Source organism: Anguilla rostrata, unplaced genomic scaffold (genome assembly GCF_018555375.3).
Source record: "Anguilla rostrata isolate EN2019 unplaced genomic scaffold, ASM1855537v3 scaf0975, whole genome shotgun sequence".
Classification (NCBI taxonomy): domain Eukaryota; kingdom Metazoa; phylum Chordata; class Actinopteri; order Anguilliformes; family Anguillidae; genus Anguilla; species Anguilla rostrata.
In genome coordinates this window covers 125-9,170 of record NW_026986334.1, presented here as the reverse complement: position 1 = coordinate 9,170, position 9,046 = coordinate 125, and the positions used below count along the sequence as shown (strand labels likewise).

Genomic DNA, 9,046 nt, shown 5'->3' with positions numbered 1-9,046 from the left:
AACTGTTATTCATACGACCGAATTATAAACAGCAGTGAAAACTAATTTATCAGCTCATGCTCTATATGAAACAACTAAATAACTCTCAGACTGAGGACAACTGGGATATTATGAGGACAAATAAAAGCTATAAAATGATACAAATAGGCCAAAAAAAAGTATATATATATAATTTTAATGATACATTAATATTTATCGGCACCCTTCTATTCAAATGGTGTAATATTCACTGTACCTATTAGTCTTGTCAGCTGAATAGCACAATATGAGTTTGAACTAACACTAACACATAAAAGACTTGCCTCTGGAGTTTATAATTTGTAATCCAAAGAACCTGAGTTGAGCCAACATAAAAAGTGCACTGTAATCGTCTACTTAGTGTCATGTTCCGGTGTTCCTGTCTGTGTTTCCCTTGTTGGGCCGCCAGATGGCGGCACTTCTGTTTTATGTCCTGCTCCCCCCCCTGTTAATTGTATGATTGTTTAATTGTCTCGTTATCCCATCATTGTTCCCACCTGTGTCTTTTCCCCTCCTTCTGGTTTGATTGTTTTTTGAGTTCACCTGTGTCTTGTTATCCCCTCCTTTTTTGGTTTGATTGTTTTGAGTTCACCTGTGTCTTGTTACCCCTTGTCTATTTAAGTTCTCTGTTCCCTTGACTTGGGTGCTGGTTCCTTGTGTTTGTTTCCGATGTTGCAAACCGTATATACCTGCCTGTTTTGTTTGACCTGCCCTTGTGCTCTGTTTGACCTGCCCTTGTCCTCTACCTGCCTGTGTTCTGCCCTGCCCATGTTTGTGAGTTCCTCTTGTTTTCTGTTTTATTTAGATATTTTTTGAGTTTGTGTTTTTGCCCTTCGTGTCCTTTCTGTTCCCTGTTTGTTTGCCTTATTTAGATTTTTTGAGTTTGTGTTTTTGCCCTTCGTGTCCTTTTCTGTTCCCTGTTTGTTTGCCTTTCTGTAAGTAAAGTCTTTGTTAATTTTCTCCCTTTTGAGTTTCGTGTCTTTTCCACTCTGCGCCTGGGTCCCAGCACCCGTACCGCCACACTTATTTTGTAGCTGGAGGAGCCTTACATTTATTACAGTACATCAATACCAACAGCATTGGGAAGCTCCATGTTGTCAGACACTGCTGAATGTAGTACTGTAAAACAGCCTTTTATGTTGTTTATGTACTTTGTGTGTAGGTACTGCAATTTGTGTCTTCAGGATAGAATTTTGCCAGTCAGTTTGGCAAATTGAGTTTTCCACATTGAGCCAAAGCAATCATAACATACTGTAATGCATTTGTAATGTGTGACTGCAGTGTTTAGAAATGCATCTGAAAAAATGAGAAAAACTGTAGGGTCTCAGGAACATCTCAGAGACTGGATGTCATGCAAACCACACTTCTTCCTTGATTTTGGCTTTGTGGTCTAATCCATTCTATTGATGTGCAGCAGATCCAGGTTTAAACCTACAGTAAAACCATTTATTTGAGAGGTAATATAAACATACCAGCTCAATAGACAAGCAGTGACTTTTCAAAATGTATTGAGGTTAAACTACAGTAACAGACGCAAGCATTCATCAGACACTACACAACTTTTCTTATAACGGATTTTATTTCCACTACTGTAAATGAATTTCATTGCTTCAACTGTGCAGATTTTAGCCTCATGCTGATCTACTCACATTGAGCCCAAACATAATCCCATACAGAATATGAAATAAGCACTACTATATCACAGGGGTTCAATACATCACACAGTAATAAATCATAAAACCAACACATCTGATATTTTTTATAATTCAGGATTAATCATTGAAGATTGCTGTCTGAAAATACAGAAAATTAAAGCAACAAAAACAAAATAAACAATCCTGACCCAATAAATAAGGAAACTCAACTCATCATTGTTTACAGTGATGAAAGGAAATAAGTACACTGCAGTGATCATTCTGCATTCTCCCTATTAGCTGCATTTGCCCACAGAAATTTGCACATTGGAACTCTTGTGAAAATGAATGAAATCAACTGTAAAAAATAGTAAAATGCACGGTTAACTGGAGGAGTTTGCCACTGGCTTCTTTTATACAAAGATGTAGATACCGGAGACAGAGTTATTACTTCAAAAACATTTTACCCTGCCATCTTTTTCCATTATTACACTTAATGTTATATTAATGTTTTAATAATCGAAAGTACATAAACACACCTTGAACATTTGAAATGTAAATTTATTAAAATGTAAAAAAATAAAATCATATTTCAAAGTGTTTTACCTGAACCTGCTAAAAGATCATACTCTCATGTACAGGGTTTAAGCTGTACTGAGGCTAATATTGGGCACAGCTGAAATTGCAGTGGTAAGGCATTGGTCAAGGAAGGTTGCAAGTGTGTCGACGTGTGTGCGGAGTGTAGCACAGTGGGTAAGGAACTGGGCTTGTAACCGGAAGGTCGCAGGTTCGATTCCTGGGTAAGGACACTGCTGTTGTACCCTTGAGCAAGGTACTTAACCGGAATTGCTTCAGTATATATCCAGCTGTATAAATGGATACAATGTAAAATTCTATGTAAAAGTTGTGTAAGTTGCTCTGGATAAGAGTGTCTGCTAAATGCCTGTAATGTAATGTAATGTGTGAGAGTGTGTTTCTGTGTGTGTGCATTTGTGAATGTGTGTGTGCATGCGTGCGTGTGTTTGTGGGAGTGACAGTGGATGTGAGTATGTGTGAGCGCATGAGTGTGTGTGCGCCCAGGTTGCGTGTGTGTATGGGTAAGAGAATTTGTGTGGGCGTGACGTGATGCAGGCGGGGCGGCACAGAAGTACACAGACCGGAGGTTTGGGGAAAAATAGCCCAACAGGCCTTTTATTTAATCAAAATTATAGACAAAACAAAACCGTACTCAACAACTAAAGTTTCTTGCCTAAATTAAATAAAAGTAACTGAAATTAGGGGTAACGATGACCGGGAGAAGTTGAGGGAATCCCTCTTCAAAGCAGGACGAGGGATGTGGTTCTGCATCTTCACCGGATTCTGAAAGATAGAAAAAAATTACAAACATGTATTAACAGCTCTGCTGCAGCCCAAAAACCCTCCCTTCAAGGGAGACAAAGGCCTCCTTTTGTGTTGCCTCATTGATTGCAGGTACGTTGAGTGCACAGGAGGGAGTTATGGAATTTCCAGGTTGCCGCTCTCCAGGGTCCTGTGGCTGGGCTTCATAGCGTGGCGCTGTCCCGGGTCCTGAACAGCTGGCCTGGTGGCAGGTTTGAGCTGATGCCTATAAGGCTGGGAGGGGCACTGCGGGGGCATGCCCCGATCCACGCCACAGTTTATATATGTGAGTGTGTGTTTGTGTGAATGTGTGTGTGACTGTGAGTGTGTGTGCGTGCATTTGTGAATGTGTGCATGCGTATGTTTGCGTGAATGACTGGACGTGAGTGTGTGTGTGATTGAGAATGAATGTATATGTGTATATGTGTGTGTGTGGGTATGATAATATTTGTGTATATTTCAGGAGGTGAGCCTGACGAGCCACTGCTTGGTAAGAGCACTTCCTTAATTGGTAATTGGGAGCACGTGTGGGTATGTGGACTAGGGTTAATTGGTTTCCTCCACTTCGCCAGGTAACGAGCTCACACAGCTGCCGCTTGTTTCCTCGGACGCAGGGAGAGGGATAAGAGAGCGGGGATTGTGGCAGTTTGTGTTTGGGTAGCCAGGAAGGAACAGGCTCTGTAGACTTTTTAACTTGGGTTTTTTTGTGGATTTTGGATTTGGTTTTTTTTTCCTTTTTTCTTTTTCTTTGTTATTTCCTTTTGGGAGAAATCCCGTGGGGAGGGGGGATTTCTTTTAGGTGTGTGTGCGTGGCGGCGTGGGACGTGGAGGAGGCCCGGCATTCCGTGGCGTGGACCCAGTCACGTCCCACCCTTTTTGTTCTGTGTGTGTGTGTGTGTGTGTGTCCTCCCTCTCCCCAGGGTGGCCAAGTGGGGGCCGGTCTGTGCTGTGCGGGCAGACCCGAGAGAGAGGGTCAGAGAACGAGCACTGTGGAGTGAGTGTGGGGCACGGGGTAACTTAACACTGTGTGTGACGGCTTGCGTTGCGGTGACGGGGAGTCCCTCTCCTGGGGCTCGGCTCGCGCGGCACGAGGTCAGTTGGTGGGGTCACCGTACAAGCAGGGAGGGAGCTAGAGAAGGTAGGGGGGGTCAGAGCGGGGCAGCTGCCTGTCCATGAACTGTTTTTATTAGAAATTCAATACAGACTCTGCTTACCTTATCCCTGTGTCATGGTTGTTCGTAGTGGGTGGATCCTTGCAGCTGTGGTGGGTAGGGGTAGCAGGGGGAGTGCGAGAGACTGCTGACATGTTTAAAATACAGCCAGGTATTGTATAATTAAAAAATGAGCACAAAAAGCCAACATGCTATCAGTAAGCTGTAAACAAAAGAATACAAATTTGGCCTGTAACTGTATGATTGTACATAGTGTATTTGTGTCCATTATTTGATTGATGTTACAGTGGATAGAGTTACACTTGTGGAATCAGAGCTCGGTGATCATATTCAATTTGAAAGAATACAAGGAGAAGCCTGTGGAGTGGTGTGGTTGTGGTTTAGCTATAGGGGGGGGAGTGGCTCACGGGAAGAATGCCAGGATTGAGTTAATTAGCACAGGTGTTCCTTGTCACTGATTGAGTTAATTAGCACAGGTGTTCCTTGTCACTGATTGAGTTAATTAGCACAGGTGTTCCTTGTCACTGATTACTCTCTCCCTTTATATATGCAGTAGCGGCTGGGCTTGGGGGGAGGAAAAAGGCACACACACGCCCTGCAGAGAGCGGCAGCATGGTCTAGGAGCTGCACCGGCATTTCTCTTATAAACTGTGGTTTGAGTGTGTGTGTGAAAACAAGACGTCATCCCTGCACTTCCCGTGTCATTTGTCGGTCCTGTGCTGATTCTGAACCCACGGTGGCTAGAGAATTGCCACAACTGGCGCCCAGCTTGTAGTTCAGCAAAATAAACATGACTGAACCCCGTCCTTCACCTCCAACTGCCCAGCCAGTGTCCTCCCTCACACAGATGGTGGGGGAGGTGGCTGCTGTGCACCAAGAGCAAGCAGCCGTGCTCCGAGAGCAGTCAGCAGTGACTCACCAGTTTTTGGATGCGCTCCGCCAACAGACTCACCAGCAGACGCAGATCCTCCAGCAGCTGGTGATCCAGACGGCAGCCACGGCGGCTGCCTCCTCGGCCCCTCCACATTCAACGCTCCTGAACGTGGCTCCACCTAAGATGTCCCCGGCGGATGATCCCCAGTCATTCCTGGACGTATTCGAGGCTACAGCAGGGGCATGTGGCTGGCCAGCGGCAGAGTGGGCCGTGCGCTCGCTCCCTCTGCTGACGGGGGAGGCGCAGACAGCAGCGTGCAGCCTAGCAACTGCGTCTCAGGGGAGGTACACGGATGTTAAGAGGGCTATCCTGGACAGGATGGGTTACTCCCCCGAGGACCACCGCCGCCTGTTTCGGACGGCGAAGCTGGGGCCGTCGGACCGGCCATTTGTCTTTAGCCAACACCTAAGGGACGCGGCGACCAGGTGGCTGAAGCCGGGGGGGTCCGCTGGGGAGCAACGGATGCTGGGAGTAGTTGGTTCGGAGCAATTTGTGGAGGGGCTACCGGCCAGCACTGCGTTTTCAACATACAAAAATGCCAAGTTACTCAAAAGTATTGATATCAAAATGACGCCAAGTTACGGTACTACAAACAATATAGGCTATCTTGCCTCACCGAAATGACATAAGATGTATTTCAAAGCAATGCTACCCAATATTTCCTCAATTCTTTCAAGTCACTTGGCCCTGTGTGTATAAGCATGCACTACATGGACAGGCCAAACATATGTGTGGATGGCTCTCTCACAGTCAAAAATGATTGAATAGGCCTGTATATGTCCAATTTGTATTGGTATGTATGTATTTCGCTGCCCAGCCTTTCTGTTGCGTGAATGATAGTATGTTTCTTGGTATAAGTCTGTGTTCGTAAATGTGAATGTAACATGCTGCGAGGGAAATGTCCCCATGGGAATAAAGAAGTTCTCTATGTATGTATGTACAATATGTAGTTTACATGCAGTATTTATTGTACGTAGCAGATATACAATAACTTGCACATGTACTCAAATTCAGTTCAGAAGCAAGTATAAACATGTTTTCTGGAGAAATATGCTTCCTGTAGTTACTCAGCAGCGGTTTTGTACATTAATTTCAATGTGTTCCATGAGGCAATTCAAAATATTTGACTCTTTGATCTGACACAAAGTTTGCATGACATGGTAAAATGGTAAGATTACAAAACACAGGGCCAAGGGACTTGAAAGAATTGAGGAAATATTGGGTAGCATTGCTTTGAAATACATCTTATGTAATTTCGGTGAGGCAACATAGCCTATATTGTTTGTAGTACCGTAACTTGGCGTCATTTTGATATCAATACTTTTGAGTAACTTGGCATTTTTGTACGTTGAAAACGTGTTTTTTATGAGATATCATATATCCTCCAGGACAGGCGCACACCAAACTCCTGAACAACCACAACAGGCCCACTGTGACCATTCACTGTTCCTTAGATCCGTCTGTATAAACTGGCAGAAACTAATAAAAAATATTTTTTTAATAGATTCCCCAACCTGATGCACATATTCTAGCAGTCCCATGCCAACCACAGGCAATGGGAATAACCAGGGAGGAACAGGGTCACCAACACGCCAGACCCTATGCTGTTATGAAACGCTATCAAACTCCGTCCGCGTCTCACATACATTCCTCCACTGGCTCAGAACAGCTCGTCAGCGATTCAGTCTGTCCTCCCCCAAATTTGCCTTCACTTTCCCAGACCTGGCAACACAATCTCCATCCACAAAAACTGGGATTTTGAGTCATTTTCCCAATCATACCTCACACCTCCCCAGCCTGTGTACCCCAGCCTATCCGAGAGCAGTACTCTCTCCAGCACTTCCTGTTTGGTGCCTCAATGACTCTCCTGGCCACTGCTCTCGCCCTGTGATACTCCCGCACACAGTCTGGAGGAAGGTTCCTGTGCAGGACCCTGAGCGCATGGCTGTGTGCTCTAACAGCCTTAGAACATTCTGGTGTGAAATGACACACATGTGGGAACCGTTGACCTGTAGGTAGCGTGGCCGAGCGGTCCAAGGCGCTGGATTTAGGCTCCAGTCTCTTTGGAGGCGAGGGTTCGAATCTATCCGCTGCCATGTTCTTATGAAGGAACAAATGAAAATGCAAGGCATGAAACCTCACCTTTCCCAAATTGAATCGTCAGTGTGTTTTTCAGGGTTCGAGTACCGTGATCTCATAGTGTGATGTTATTCAAAATGAAAACCAATAAAACTGGTGTGAAGGAATACCTTCCGGAACAAATTTCCAAAAAGAAAGCATCGGCCGTGTAGTTGCAGGCGTGGCTGCATACCGCAAACTTGAGCCGGCATCCGATCCCTGACTTGTGCATGGAAATTGTTTTTTTAATTTACTTGCAGGCCATCTTTATGGTAAATTGATGTTGTGTTTTACAAGAATTAAAACAAAATGTGTGACCTGCAGTAGGCCCAGGGAATCCTCAAGCACCTGTGGACAACATCCTCTAGACTGCAATGCATTGTAAATGGACCATAGATTGTATTCAAAAGGTTTAGGTATTATGTATTGACTAAGGAAATATAATCCTGCCAGAAACCTTTTATTTTAGGTACACATTTGCTTACATAAATGGATGAATTCTACAAAAGGTTGTGAATGGTGCAGTATTTGGACAAATAGAACATACAAAGTTCCATGATTCTTGATTTGAATAGCTTATTAATTTTACTAGGAGAATAGGAGCACAATGTTAAAGGCAATTGGTTGTGTAGTGGTTTGCATAATTTCCTACCAAACATTTTATCTTTTTTTGATTCCTTATTAATGCAAGTTGCTTTTCCATTCCATCTCATTGCAGTAACTTCTTATGTTAAATCGACACTGTGGGGTGTGAAAACCAGCACAAAATGCATGGACAGCAGTAGGCTTAGGGAATACAAGCAGTCGAAGACAAACTTTCTAGGGCGACGATGCGTTGTGAAACCTCTAAATCTTATAAATTCTCCTGCAAATTTTCTTTTCATTTCTTTAACTGTAACATCAGAAAAACGTGAGGCAGTTGCCACTGGAGGTAGCGTGGCCGAGCGGTCCAAGGCGCTGGATTAAGGCTCCAGTCTCTTCGGAGGCGAGGGTTCGAATCCCTCCACTGCCATTATTAACCACACTTTGGAATTTCTGTCATAACAGACATGCTCTAGATTCTTGAAAATTTTGAAGGATTTTGTTAAAGCAGCGCCACCTCACGCACGTCCATACTAATATGAACTTGATGCTCTTGGTGCATGATTCTGGCTTTGGGGGATAGACAGCCTTAGTTTGAATCCTGGACAAGCCCTCAAAAGCGCACGTCAGCTACGATTTCTTTACAGGCAGTCCATCTTTCTAGCATCGTCTTTTGTCTCAACCTGGAAATACAGGTAGGATTGAAATCACAGTTAAACTAATTAGTGATTCAAATCAAGAATGATGGAGCTTTGTATGTTCTGTTTGTCAAAGTACTGCACCATTCACACCCTTTTGTAATATCGATCCATTTACTTACAATGTATTGCAGCCCAGAATATGCTGTCCACAGGTGCTTGGATAGGATTCCCTGAGCCTACTGCAGTTCATGCATTTTGTGTTGGTTCTTGCAATTCACAACTTCGATTTAGCATGGGAATAAAGCGACTTGCACCTCTCAGAAAATCACAGCTGGGTGAAGTGCTTGGAAAACAGCAATTCCTGGCCCTGGACAACCAATGTTTTTTTTTTTTTTTTTTTTTTTTTGCAGAATTGTTCTGGAAGGTATTCCTTTCTACCAGTTTCTTTGGTCTTCACTAGGAAAAATGTGATACTATGAGATCACAGTACTTGATCCATGAAAAACACGGCACTGATTTTATTTGGGAAACGTGAGATTTTATGCCATGCAATTTTACTTGTACTTTCAT

At 43.8% G+C, this 9,046-nt stretch overlaps 2 non-coding genes across 2 annotated transcripts; both read left to right on the top strand.

Annotated features, from left to right (window-relative positions):
- Nucleotides 1-7,149: 7,149 nt before the first annotated feature.
- On the top strand, nt 7,150-7,231 carry trnal-uag (transfer RNA leucine (anticodon UAG)). The gene has a single exon. It is a non-coding gene; the product is annotated as a tRNA-Leu (tRNA).
- Nucleotides 7,232-8,183: 952 nt separating this feature from the next.
- trnal-aag (transfer RNA leucine (anticodon AAG)) lies at nt 8,184-8,265 on the top strand. The gene has a single exon. It is a non-coding gene; the product is annotated as a tRNA-Leu (tRNA).
- The last annotated feature ends 781 nt before the right edge of the window (nt 8,266-9,046 follow it).